Here is a 15,274-nt window from a genome sequence, read left to right as displayed (position 1 = left end):
TTAAGTCCTGGATATGCCTGTGAAATTTCAGGTTAAACGGATTAGTATATCCTGAGCTATAAACGAAATACTCAGACCTGTTTTGACCGTCAAATTCTGTTACGTTTTTGGAAAGTTTCTGACCGTGACTTTTCGATTTTGATAGAGTACGATCTGGGTGTCAACTCTGTCATAAGAAATGTAGATCTTGGTCACAGCTTCGTAACGCTATAAAGTGCGTCAAAATCCGAGTCCCGTAGCTCTAGTTATGATCGAAATAAGAATTCATGTCAGGACTGTCCCTATATCCGGACAGTTTACGACTGGAACTTTGGCTTCACATTTGACTGGGTTACAAGCTGTTTGGGCTTGCGACCAAACCACCAAACTTATAGCCCTATATCAGAGCTTTCTAACGCCCTTGGAATTTCATGAATCGGATTTATAAAACCTGAGATATAGCTGAGCAAACAAGGCTTGCCCGTGAAAATGACCATTTTCTGGTCAGATCTGTTTTGGTCCTGATGACCAATTTTCGTTCCGAATTTGGATTGCCGACCTTCATGAAAGTTGTTCCATTTGGAATGAACTATCTAACTGCCAATTTTCAGCTCTTTTGACCATGTGTAGCATAGAAAACAGTTTGCACTCAAAACTGACCATTTGTGCATTGGCCAGATTTCGTAAGTGATTGTGTTTGGTTCATTTGGGACTGAAGCCTCCAGTTTCAGTTCTGGATGTCTTCATAACAGTTGTTGTTCATCCTTTAAGCTTCGATATGGCATCTCATACGCCTTAATCTGATATTCGTAGCTCAACTTATGAGTAAACTAGAAATGAGTGTCAAGTCTGCCGTTTCCGCTAAAGGCCGTTTTCGTTTCCGTCCGTCATATTTACGTGCGCGCGTGTCGTTTTGCCGTTTTGCTTGTTTTAGGCACGATAGTAGCCGTTTACGATATTATGTGACACAATCTTCTATTTCAGACGGTGGTGAGCTGGGCGGAACTGGTGGGGCCCACTACTAGCTGTTCATTTCGATCCGACTTCGTACTTTTGCTATTTCAGTTTCTGAGTAAGTATTCAGGCCAGTTTGATGTGTTTTCTTTGCTATGTGTTTGAGATATGTGAAAAGGATACTTAAACGAGGTGTACTTTATCGCACTCGACCTAAACCCTAATGTGAATGTATAATTGTACTTGGCATATGTATATGAACCTTTTGGAACCAAAACCCTTGAGCTTGTGGCTCGGGGCGACTTTCGAGTAAAGTTTGTGAATTTTGTGAAGTTTGTGAGTTTGTGGGCCCGATCTAAGACCTGTTTGGACTATTCGAGCCGGTTAGGGCTTGGTCGAAGTCAGTCCAACTTAGTCTGAGGTCACCAAGTTTGTAGGTTCATGTTATGAACCAATTTTGTGAATTCGGTTCACCGAGAAGGTGACCAAGTTTGTGACCCGAGCTTGTGACTCAAGCTCAAGTTTGTGATTTCGTTCGCCCGGGCAAGTTTGTGAGGTGACTGGCCAGTGAGGGTGATAAGGTGTCGGTGGGTGTACAAGTGAAGTTCTACGGACCATTGAGTGTGGTCGACGGAGTGTCGGCAGGAGATCACGCATGGCATATGAATTGGCTTTGGAGCCACCTGTATCCTTATTATATGATGTTGTTCTTTTCTGCTTTTGCTTTACTCTTATTGTGTAATTGCTGCTACGTGAATTTATGCTTTCGCCCCTGTTTACTTACTAAGCATATAGCTTACCCCTTTCCTTTTGTTTTCCTTAGCAGGGGCCGACGCGGGGACTTTTGGCTCGTACACTAGTATAGTTAGATTGGCTTGTAATAGTTGAACAGTTAGAATGTTTGTTGTTGTTTTGGTGGTTTGTATAAGAACCCTTCTTAGGGTCTATCTTCTGTTGGTTGTGATTATAGTGTATTAGAGTGGTGTGACTCGAGACTTTTGAAGATGTAAATATAACTTTTGGGAGTGTATATATTGTATATAGTGCTCTTTCGAGTTATCTAGTTTTATTGCTTAAGTTTTGAGTCCTGGCGCGAGCTAGGCAGGCGGCCCGCCGATACCCTTGGGTTCGCCCTTGGGAGAAGTGGGGTCGTCACACAACCTAGGATTTTCGCAAGCCTTGCACAAGCTCTTTCCCACCTTGGCGTATGTCCTTGTTTGAGAGCCTCATGAAGTTGACCAAACGACATGCAACATGGCTCATAGTCATTCATCTATTTCTAACATTGCTGTCCTTTAAACGCATGGGTGATTTGTGGACAAATCGCTTTCAAGAGGAGAGGAATGATATGATCCGAAGCCCCACTCTAGTCCACGAAGATCAAGTTATCTATGTTATTCAAGTTTCAAGTTCATTTGATCTTGTCGAGCAAGGGCTTATTTGTCATTTATTTGCTATTTTGGTTATTTATTTTAGTTTAATAAATTCGGCCAAACTACCCTTATTTTGGCCGAACATTAGATAGTATTCTTACTTAATAAATTCATCCAAGTTGTCCTAGTCTAGCCGAATTATTAGTCCTTAAATTTAGGGTTTAGATTGAATCCAATTCACTTTAGGGTTCTAGTTTAAGTGAATTCAATTCACTTTAGGTTTTCAAGTTGTATGGCTATATATAGTCGAAACAAGGAACATTCATGGGCTGATTTCATTCAATAAAATTTGTGAGTTTTCACTTTCTCTTTTACAAGAGAGCCCCTTTGAATACTTAAGAATATTTCTTAAGTTATTTATCCCGAACTTATTAATCAAGTACCTCCTTGATTGTGGCATTCTACTACCTACAATTTGGTTCGTTAATTCGAGTAGTTGCGGGTTGAGATAGTATCAACATTGTTTGTGACTCCTAAGATTAAATTGGGTCAAATTTCTGCGCTACCAAACTGTCGGTGTAGTTGTCTAGATCATATCAAAGTGCATATCACATCAGGCCTAATATAACATGAGCAGCTTGCATGGGAACAACGTCACATAGAACCTTATCAACATATCTACCAATATGAAAAGATATTAAGACTTGTTTTAGTACGCATACCTCTCTGTTATTGTTTAGCCATTGCAGTTTGTAGGGAGTAGGATGGTTGGTAGTAGCTAGGTTCAATTTTTCCACCATGTGTGCGCTTGCTACATTCGTGCAGCTCCCGGGGTCAACCACCAAGCTACAAACTTTGTCTTTGATGTGACAACGCGTGTAGAATATATTTTCGCGTTGTAGATCCTCTCTGCTAATTTGAGTAATTCACGTCAAGCTACTAGGCCAACACGATTAGATGTAGGCTATTCTACTTCGATTTCCTCTCCTTCACCCTCGACCAAAGATAGAATCTCCTCGTACTCATCCTCTTCATCTGTTAGTACTTCTCCATTGGGCATCATAAGCATGACTCGTTGATTTGGACATTGGGAAGCAATGTGTCCAAATCCTTAACACCGAAAGCATTTAGTGTCGCGGTTTCTCGATTTAGAGGCTTCTTGATTGGCCTTGAATCCTTCCTGTGGAGTTGGCTTGGAAAATGGAGCATTGGGTTTCGAAGTTCCTTTTGAGACGCACGTCGATTTTACCATCGAGGTGGTATTCTCGCTCCTCATGGTCGAGCTCTTCCAATTTCCAGATTGGAAGTTGGAGTTTTAGCGAGTTGTACCCTTCCTCTGGAGCCTCCTCTCCACCTTGACAGCTTTGTCCATTAGCTCCCCTATGTCTAGGTAGTGTTGAAGCTCCACGACATCTGCAATTTCGTCCCTTAATCCCCTAATGAACGGGCACATGAACACTCGAAACTGCCTCTCTTCTTGTCCCGAAAAATGGATATGCTACTTTGCCATGGAGCCATAGTTGCCTCCTCATCTTCACAAACATCAGCCCTTATCATTGCTATTTCCATCTCCTTGAAGTAGTCTTCGACAGTCATACTACCTTGGGTGAGGGTTTGCAATTTATGGTGTAAATCCCTATGGTAGAACCCGGTATAAAGCGCTTTCTCATGATCCTTTTTAACTCCTCCCAAGTTCGGATGGTTGGCTTCTCATTTCTCCTTTGTTTGATGTGTAGTTGATCCCACCAAATGGCTGCGTAGTCGGTGAATTCTATGGCTGTCAACTTAACTTTTTGAGGCTCCGTGTAATGGTTACAGTCAAAGATCAACTCAATCTTCCTTTCCCAATCCAAGTATGCCTCGGGGTCCGATTTACCTTGGAATGTGGGAATTTTAAGTTTTATATCTTTGACTTGATCATCTCCATGTTTGTTTCGATGTACCTCCTCCCTCGGTCCTAGCTCTTCGTCCTCAAACTCCTTCTATGAATTAGAGTCACTTAGTTTGTTTAAGGTAAGCTTTCCTCTACTTTTCTTAGAGGACTTCTTTGATGATTCCAATTGTTCGATATGCTCTTTCATGGACTCAAGCTTGTGGTCGAATCTTCTTTGCATTTCAGTCCACATAGCATCCATTTTCAATGCTAGTTGTGCAATGGTAAGGTCGTTTTTGTGAGCCATGGTAAACCTGCAAAAACTCAACAAATTGTTAGTAGTAAATGCCTCACCTCACTTCATTACGTGTTTCCCTCGTGCTCGGGTATCGCTTGAGTGTATAAGTCACTCTAATGATCTCACCAACACCTCTCAAGTCACGGATTGTCCCTCTTGAAGAAGTAGAATTCCTCAATAGGTATCAATCAACTTCTTTCCAAGTTACACCAAGATTGCAATGTTTAGTTGGCTGGAGTTGGAGGAATTATTGGATTTGGTTAAGACGGCCTGGAAAATTGACTTGGACGAACACTTAGACTCGAGATTTTTGGAAACGTAAGACTCAATTAGGAACTTGTGAAACCGAGATTGATTTGATGATACGAACGTTGCCAACCTTGTGATGAAACCCGTAAGAGATTAGACTCAGGATCGACTAGAGGATACCAAGCTTGGAGCGGATGACCTCAACCCGTTAATCACGTGGTTAACGAACCTTGGTATAATGGTAGAAGACGCCACAACCTAGTGCGATTCTAGATTAATAAGTCACGAACACCTAGAGAAATTCTAATGTATTCAAGAAGCCTTAGAGAAACCAATAAAACTCTCAAAATCTGATTTATTGATTGAATGAATAAAACATGATGACCCTAGGTAGGCTATTTATAGACTTACAAGTAAGAAAACCTAAAGCGAAACGGAAAAGGTTAAATATGACAAGCTCCCTACATTTTAGGGAACCTATGGTCGGCTCTCAAGCTTGCAATGCTGGCCGAATTATTCCTAACCTTGTAATGACTAATCATGACTCCAAATGAACTAACTAAGCAACTAAACAAATACTTGAACTAGGAAGAGGTCAATCATGATCCTCCTTGACTTGAACAACATGGACAGGGTTCAATTCTTCATGCTCAAGTCCTTCAATGACTTTTGGGACACTTTCTTGGCCTTGAACCTCACGAACAAGTCCTTGAAGTTCCTCTCACATCCTCTTAGCTCGTGCTCGCGTCATGGGTCCAAATGGAACTCGAACTTGTCCGATGGCATATCTTGGTTTGTATCATTCCCCTTCTCTTGAAAGCGATTTGTCCACAAATTGAAGCATGAACAATGACTAGAAGAGTTACATGTGTGACAGCCCCACCTCTCCCTAAGGCGAACCAGAGGGTTCGGCGGGCCGCCTGCCCAACTCTCGCCGGGACTCAGTTGATCACTTCAAGCAACTACCGGAATAACCATAAGAATAACATAATAACGATCCAAAACCTAAACAAAACTTATCTACATTACTATCTCAAGAGGAAGTACAACCGTCGAATATACACAGGTTCCCAATTCACCATACAACCAACCCGTGCCAAGCACTAGGGTGAGAACCATTACAAAAATCAAAAACTAGACCAAGCTAGTATGCCAAGATCCCGTCCTTGTGCGTCTTCCCCTGCTAAGGAAAACAAAACTAAAGGGGTAAGCTATATGCTTAGTAAGTAAACAGGGGCAAAAGCGTAAATTTCACGTAACAACAGTGACATAGTAAGAGTAAAGCAAAAGCAGAAAAATAACATCACATAATAAGGATACAGGTGGCTCCAAAGCCAATTCATATGCCATGCGTGATCTCCTGCCGACACTCCGTCGACCACACTTAATGGTCCGTAGAACTTCACTTGTACACCCACCGACACCTTATCACCCTCACTGGCCAGTCACCTCACAAACTTGCCCGGGCGAACGAAATCACAAACTTGAGCTTGAGTCACAAGCTCGGGTCACAAACTTGGTCCACATACTCGGTGAACCGGATTCACAAACTTGGTGACCTCCAACCAGGTTGGACTGACTTCGACCAAGCCCTAACCGGCTCGAATAGTCCATCTAGGTCAAGAGCTCGCCCCAAACTCACAAACTTCACAAAATTATTCAAAATCACCCCGAGCCACAAGCTCAAGGGTTTTAGTTCCAAAATGATTCACATACATATGTCATGTACAAATATGAGCGTAAATTCGGGTTTAGAGCGAGTGCGATAAAGTACACCCTCGCCTAAGTTCCCTCTTCATACATGTCGAAACACATAAGCAACTAACACATAAAAGCGGCCTGAATACTTACACAACGAACAAAAGGGCAAAATACGAAATTCGTGCCGCGAGGAGTAGCTAGTAGGCCCCACCGGCTCCACCTAGCTCACCAACGTCTGAAATAGAAGATTGTGTCACAATATATCACAAACGGCTACTAACATACTTAAAACAAGCAAAACGGCAAAATCGGCACACGCAAGTGCGGAAACGGCAAAAAGGGGCACGCGCGCGCGCGCGGACGGCAAACGGGACGGCCAAATCTGCCATCTCAAACTGTTTTGGTCAAAAGTTAGGCTAGGAGTGTCGGATCAAGGTGGGTGAGACACCGTTTCGAAGCTAAGAGGAAGAGCTAGGACTTTAATTTAGACATCTCAACCCAGATCTCAATCGGTATAGGTCAAAAATGCACGAAATAGTGCCAGCTGTTTCATTACGGGTTACCAAACAGGCCCTGTTTGCAAGGCCGTAACTCACGTCTCAGAAATCGAAATCAAGAAATTCCAGAGGCGTTAGAAAGCTGAGACATAAGGCTAAAACTTTAATGTTTTGGCCAAGACCTGAATCCACTCAAAACAGAACGAAAATCGAGTGCCAAAGTACCCGTCAGAACTGTCCAGATACAAGGCAGTTCTGACGATCGCTTTTATTTTGGTCATAACAGGAGCTACAGAACTTGGATTTTGACGTACTTTATACCGTTTCGAAGCTGAGACCAAGATCTAAATTTCATATGAAGGGATCAGCACCCAGTTCGTAGATGATCAACACGGAAAAACCCACGATCAGAAACTAAAATTCAAAACGTACACAAACTAATGTCTAAAACAGGCCTGAGGGTTTGGTCCATAACTCAGGATACTCTAATCCGTTTGACCTGAGATTTTACAGGTAGATTCAAGACTTAAGAGGCTACAATGTTGAAGAAGGCCACTCAACCCAATTTCGAGTGTAATTACGTCAAAAATGTAACATATTATACCAGAATCTCATAACAGGTTCACAAACCGTATTCTAGTGCAAACATCATAAAACAGCCTATATAAGTCCAAATCCAGAAATTCCAAAGCCACATGAAAGCTTAGAAACAGGGATACATTTCATCAGAAGACCTCAATAACCAGTTCGGAAGCATTCCTAACCAAAATCACTAATTACAGGTGCAGTTCTTACATTCGGATAAAACCAGGACAGCAACGGTAATTTCGACTTTTCTCACTCTACGCTACTCCGATTGACCTGAAATTTTGCAGACACCTCTAAAATAACATTCCCTACAACTTTCATGTTTTAATCCAAGGCCAATTCGGCCTCTATCTAGGACCAAAATTTTCGGACAGAATGAAGAACCAAGGAACCCTAATTTTCCAGATTTCTTCCAAAACAGAAATTACTTGCAATCTTCCACTTTTTCCACCCTCTAGAATCATTATATACCATTTCCAATCATCATATATAGCCACACCATCATGTTCATATTAAAACAGAAAAAATCTCCAAAAATAATAAAACTTCATCATTTCAACCACAAATCAAGAAATAACGCATAAATTTGCATCTCATACAATCACTAAGCATGATTTAAGCATCAAGTAAGGGAGGAGGGTGGTTCTTCATGACTTACCTTTAAAACAAGAGAGAGAGAGCTATAGGTCCTCCTAGCTTTTCCAATCACTCCACCAATCAACTTACTAACACTAATTGAAGAGGTTTTATGGAGTAAGTTCAAGTTTCAATGGTTGGTTTTGATGATTTGGAGCAAAATGGAAGCAAAACTTGAAGAGTTTCTTCCTTTCTTTTTGAGAGAGAGAGCAGGCCAAGCTTGAAGAAAAATGGAAGATATTTGGTAAATTTTTGGTTTTATTTAGTAATTGGTAAAAGGTTGAATAGTGGTCTTATGTAAGAAACAATACTATGGTGACACTTGTCACCTCATTTAATGACTTGCCTAACTTTTTTTCTCTCTCTTCCACCTATCCACTTGATACCTCTAAATATCTCATAACACCCGGTATATTAAACCCAGTATCCGAAACTTAACCTAATCGGCCGAATTTTACCGAACTTTCCGCACTAGTGGGTCCCACATCCGATATACGTTCTTAATTTCTCAAAAACTAACCGATACTAGAAAAATCATCTAAAAACTATATTTACTCAATAAAAATTATCTGGGGGAATTTTCTAATAAAGAAAATGTAGAAAAAAAAGGGTGATTAAATAGAATAAACCCTAGAAAATTAAAAAAAATTCTTGGGTTCTCGCACTCATTCTTTCGGGGCGTCACAACATGTCATCGAGTCAATTTTGTTATGATTACCACAAGTTGCACCCAATGCAAAAACCACTTGCTAAGCTGGAAAGTAGCCCTTGTTGAACCTTGAATCTCACAAACTAGCTTCAATGTAAGCTCAACTTGATCACTTGTAGCCATGAGATAAGGATCGTCAAAGTGATGTGGTGTAGTTCCCACGAAGTCGAACTCCTCAAGCTTGAATAAGCTTGCAAAGTATGCAAACTGATTTGGTGAAGTTGGAGCTTTACGTGGACTAGATGCAAGATGAGCATGGATGTTGTAGTGACCATTGAAGACCTCGCTCCATAAGTAAACTCGTGGCACATGGTCAGCTCCATAGTTTGATCCTCCAATGATGTGAATAGCTTTGGAATCATCCGATTCCATTGATGAGCACCAAATTGATCTAACTCCTAGGAGACAAACTCCATAGAAACTCGCGAATTGCACAAGTGACTTTGGTATGGAATATTGTACGATCAAAGCAATTGCACTTTGCTTAACCTGCACAAAACAAAAAATACTGGACATTGCAAGGTTAAGATTGTTAGTATAATAAGAAATTCTCCTCACATCTTTAGATTGTATGATGCGGTCCTCGATCAACTCGTTTCGAGACACATAATACGTTTGCCCAAGGATCTAGCGAGGTTGTCCAACGCTTGGGTTGTGGAACCTAAAACCAATACGGACGACACGAATTGGTAGCAGGTGGTAGAACGATGACACCAATGGAAGGTGAATACTCCAGTGGATAGGTCGGTAGAACAATCAAGAACAAGACGCAAGATTGCTCAAGAACCCGTGCCAAGCAAGTTAAGGTTCGAATTCCTCCAAGGAAGAGAATAGAAAATAATGCAATTTTATTGATCAAACATCTACCCCTTAACTCGTACAAAGTGAGCCTTTATATAGGTTAAGGGCTAATGAAAACCTAATGACTAAAGGAAAGGGGAAAGGGGTTGGGCCATCCTTGGACAAGGTGGGCCGAATCCACGAATTAACAAGCCCTACAACTAGTAACTAATCCAAACAATAACTTGACGGCTCAAGACTAAAAGGCCCAATAGTTGGCCGACTCCCTTTAATTGGAAAACTACAAAGACTAACTAGCGGGCTAGAGCCCAAACTAATAACCATCACTTGGCTCCTCGTGGGCTTGGATCAATATGTAGGCAACTTGATTAACATCCTTCAAGCCTTTAAGGTCCCGCACCTATGCACACATCAGTCCCCTCCACTTGAGAAGGATTTGCCCTCAAATCTGGATGGAAATGAATCGAACAAGGTTGGTAGTATGAATCCTCAAATCAAATGCCACCACACATTGGCCCTCTTTGATTGAATGATATTCGCAGACTTCATGGTTATGATATTCGGTTCACATGTCTCTTGGTCAGTTTGAAGATGCCCACAAGCTGCCAAGAGAAACTCATGACGTTACTCCAATGACTCCTCGTTGATAACGCATGTAGCTTTGGTTCCATGATGGAATGTAGAATGTATGGTTCATTGGCAGCAAGGTTACATCTTCTTGAATCCTCCAAAATGCAGCTGATAGAATGAAGACCATTTGTTGCACGATGGTCAGAAGGCATAGGACAAGATTCAAGTGCAAGAACTCCCTTGGAAAGTTCATTGCTCCTCCCAACGAGCGAAGTAGGCTCATGGGTGAAGTTAAATACTAGTGGATCGTAAAGGGATACAACACTGAAGAGCCAAACTGTATGAAAACTTTGATATTCACCAATGGATATAGGGATAGGACATGCCATGATTAACTCAATCTCTTCGTGCTTAACCTGCAACAAAGCAACTACATTCGAAGGCAATGCCTTGTCAAATTCATCAGCATTCAAGAGCACATGTTTACGGAGCACAAGTAACAAAGGCTGACTAGATTGCATAACTTTCCTATCGTTCTTAGCCTTTATTATCATGTTTTGTTTCCTAGTGTTTGACTTAACTAATGCTTGTTCATTTGTAACACTAGTAACAATGTTCTTCCCTTGGGCCGATTGCTCAAACGTAGAGGTCGAACAATTTCTAGATTCGGGCCCTTGTTGTTTTCTCTTTTGGCGGTCTAAATCACATTCTCTTTGCAATTTAAGTTGGTCCTCATACACTTGTGAAGGTGTGAGAGGGGTTAAGACCATTCGTTTACCATTGTGCAAAAAAGTATATTTGTTAGACCTACCATCAAAAGTAACATGCTTATCAAATTGCCATGGCCTTCCTAGTAACACATGAGTAGCATGCATATAGGAACGATATCGCACATGACTTCATCACAGTACTGACCAACTGAGAAAGGAAGGCGTACCTGCTTGTAAACACAGACTTCGCCATTTTCACTTAACTCTTGAAGTCGATAGGGATGTGGATGTCTAGTTGTAGGAAGCCCCAAACTCTCTACCATTAGCAAACTTACTACATTGGTGCAACTCCCCTCATCAATGATGAGACTGCACACCTTGTCGCTTACTTTACATCAAGTGTAAAATAAGTTCTCTCGTTGCATTGCTCATCTTCTTTGACTCTGGCGGCTAGCACTCTTTGTGCAACCAAACACCTAATTTCACCTTGGGTAGGTGAACATTCCTCCTCGGCTGAATCATTTTCCAAGTATTCCTCCTTGGTCAAGCCAAGCATCTCCTCACAGTCGTCATCATCCGACACAACGTCTCCATTGTGGGTGATGAGCATTACCCTTTGATTCGGACATTAAGATTGGGTATGTCCGAATCCTTGACATTTGAAGTATTTGATATCCCTACTCCTAGGCTTAGGAGTTTCTTAAGTGGACTTGGAAGGGGATCTAGATGCATCAACAAACTTGTTAGAGGTAGAATTGGAATTTCGGGTAGGGGTATTACCTTGATTGCGGTTAGAAGTAGTCGGTGTAGTCGCGCTTCCATCTTCGTGGGTTGTTCTCCTTGGTTGGTTTCCCTTCCATGAAGGCGAGTTGGAATTTTGGACGGTACAGGTCTCTCGCCTCAATTTCTTTCCCCTCTCAGCCTTGATGGCTAGCTCCAAAAGATCATGCATGTCCAGTAAAGTTGGAGCTCCAAGGCCTCTTGGAGGTCAGGGTTGAGACCTCTGAGGAACCTTGCCATTGTGGCCTTATTGTCCTCTTGAATGTTGGCCCTCATCATGGCCATCTCGATCTCTTTGTAGTAGTCCTCCACACTCATGTTGCCTTGAGTAAGGGTTTGAAGTTTAGAGTAGAGATCACGATTGTAGTAGCTAGAAACAAATCTCTTGTGCATCAATGCCTTGAGTTCTTGCCAAGTTCGGACTCGTGGTTCTCCCATTTTCCTTCTATGGGTCCTCACTTGGTCCCACCAAACTAGGGCGTAGTTGATGAACTCAACAGTGGCAACTTTAACCTTTTGTTCTTCGCTATAATCATAACAGTTGAAGACCATCTCGATACGCCCTTCTCATTCCAAGTAATCTTCAGGGTCGCTTTTGCCTTTGAACGCGGGGACTTGAATTTTAAGTCCCTTGAGCTCATTCTTAGATGTGTCCCTTCTAGGCTTCTCGGGTCGTTCCTCATTCTCACTAGCAGAGTAGTCCTCACTATTTGCTCTTTTGGTGCCATGGCTACTCCAGTTGTGTGATCTAGAACGCGAGCCTCGCGTGAGACTCTTGGAGAGCTCGTCAAACCGGTTGTGCAACTCCTCCATTTGTTGGTCACTAATGCTGATGTGTGCACGGATTAGAGCCCATGCAATGACCCAATCCGAGTTCCATTGGCCCAGTCACACGTGCACAAGCCAAGCTCTTCAAAGAATCCTTCCAAGGCCTTGTCCGAATGTCCAAGGCCAACATGGAATCCATAGAGATATTGAAGGCTTAGAAGGAGACAATCAAGTTATCTACACCATGATCCAAGCCCATGAAGAGACAAGTGGACCTCCAAGAGAGTTGGCCGATTAGGGTCTTAGGCCTTAGTGTCTAATAGAGTTGGATTAGTTATTTAGTAGAGCATGGGCCGGCCCATCTTGACCCCAAGATGGCCAAATTTTCCTTAGGGTTTTAGTAACCCTTAGCCTATAAAAAGGCTTGCTTTGTAAGGTTTTAGGGTAGACGTTTTATGAATAAAATTGCTTAGTTTTTCGACTTTCTTCCTTGTGAGAATTTCGAGCCTTTACTTGCTCTTGGCAAGGATGTTGAGCAATCTTGCGTCTTGTCCTTGATTGTTCTACCGACCTATCCATTAGAGTAACCACTGTTGGAGTCGTCGTTCTACCGCCTTCTGCCAATTCGTGTCGTCCGTATTGGTTTAAGGTCCCGCAACCCAAGCGTTGGACAACCTCTCTAGATCCTTGGGCAAACATGCTACCTGTCTTGAAACGAGTTGATCGAGGACCGTATCAAATGCGTTTGAGCTCATGCTTCATGGCTGTGAACATCAACGAGTAGTCTGCGGTTGGTTGATTTTAATCCATGTTCCTCTTTATGCCCTGCAAAAGGTTAGTAACAAGAAGAATAATGCAAGTATATCCTCACTTCACTCCCTTAGTGTATCGTTCACTCTCGTGTTTGTCACTCAAAGCACTCTTAATGAACTTACCAATTACCTTTACCTGTTGGACTAGGTAGTTGAGAAATGTTGCCAAGTCCAATGATTGTCACCAACTTTTTTCACAAGAGTAACCACAAAGGTAAGACACAAATGTGGGTGCAAAATGAAGTGGAATGGCCGAATTGGGAAACAGATAAGATGGCTGACAACAAGTGGAGAAGTGATAATGTGAACACAAGAGAAAGAAACCCTAGCTTCCTAAAAAGTAGGAGTGGTTTCCTAAGACGTGGGAGAGAATATAGGAGAGTAGCCAAGTGGAAAACAAAGAAGTTATCCAAGTGTTTTACTTAGTTTCCTAAATTGATTTGGAAAACAAGTTGGTTTTTGGAAACTTTTGAGAAAACCTTTCTTGAACAACTTTTAGAAACTTCCAAACTCCTTTCCAAGAAGGCTTTCAAGTCAGATTTGGTCTCCACCTCTCTCAACTGAAAATTTCCAGATTTTCTCCTTCCAAAACACTTTACCAATGTCGGTTGGAATCCTATAAAATCCCCCAAGGTAGCCGACACCCTCTCACACCAACACAATTCAGATTCGGCTTCTTACTTTCAAGAAACAAAACAATTCAGTTTCTTCCTTCCTTGCGCAACACACAAATAGTTTCGGTTAAGAAGAAATAATGGAGAATCAACAAGAAAATTCAAGCAACCCTCTTCGGCCTCCCCAAGATATTCCCAAGAACTTCACACCAAGGCCAAGAAAGCCCTTCACCGATGCTAGAGAGTACAAGAAGTTGTTCAAGCGAAAGGTGAAACAAGTTCCTAAGAACCAAGAACTTCAAGAAGAGGTAGGTCAGAATTTTTGAGTACTTTTCTTGGGTTTAATTACTGTTTGGGTAGAAACAAGATGTAACAAATTGATTTGGCAATAAAAAGTTACTCCCTTGCTTTTGTTCTTTGCTTCTTGCCAATCGCTTGCTTTCTCTTTCTTTTCTTTTTCATTTCTTTTCTTTTTTTGACTTACTAAATGTCACAAACACTTGGCCGAATGGATCAAGACCAAATTCTGGTCAGCCCTCTATCTTCCCACAATCAACGATCAAGAGCCACAAGTTCTGGCAAGAACTCTCCAAGAAACTTTCAAGAACTTCAAGAGTTTCAAGATTGGTTTCAAGAAACTCAAGAAACCCAAGATTCTTGTAGGTTTCCTTCAAGATTCACAATACCAAACTAGTTTAACCCAAAATCAGTTTAGAAAATTAAGAGAGCAACTTGGATGACTCATGAATCAATCTTGGACAGATTTGACAACAAGAACCCTAGCGCAAAACAAGAACCCCCTAGCCTCTAGTTCCGACTTTCTTGCTGCCCAAGAGACACTACGTGAGCAAAACAAAATTGGGTAAGTTCAAAACCGAAGTTTGCATGCCACACACGTTCACAACGACGCAGTCAGATTGTACTCAACGTTTGCGACAAGGGCAAAAACCCTAGCTGCCGCACACAGGGTTTCTCTTTTTTTTTTTTGTTTTGTTTTTCTTGCTTGGGTGAAGACTAACGACCAAGACAGTTTTTGACACAACACTATGAATCAGCAATTGACGCGACAAGGACACGAAACTGCACGAACAGAAATTTAGCGATGCAAGAATGAGCGGACAGCAATCGTTTTTTTTTTTGAATAGGCAGCAGACAAAACACACAAAAACCTATGACACAACTATGAAAAACAAGGATATAACGAAAGATACCTCTACCTAAGCTCTGATACCAACTGATACGGTCCTCGATCAACTCATTTCGAGACACGTAGCACCTTTGCCCAAGGATCTAGCGAGGTTGTTCAACGCTTGGGTTGCAGGACCTAAAACCAATACGGACGACACGAATTGGTAGCAGGTG

This window comes from Coffea arabica, chromosome 2c, assembly GCF_036785885.1.
Source record: "Coffea arabica cultivar ET-39 chromosome 2c, Coffea Arabica ET-39 HiFi, whole genome shotgun sequence".
NCBI classification, from domain to species: Eukaryota; Viridiplantae; Streptophyta; class Magnoliopsida; order Gentianales; family Rubiaceae; genus Coffea; species Coffea arabica.
The sequence above is the reverse complement of the archived record's forward strand: the minus strand, read 5'-3'. Positions refer to the sequence as shown.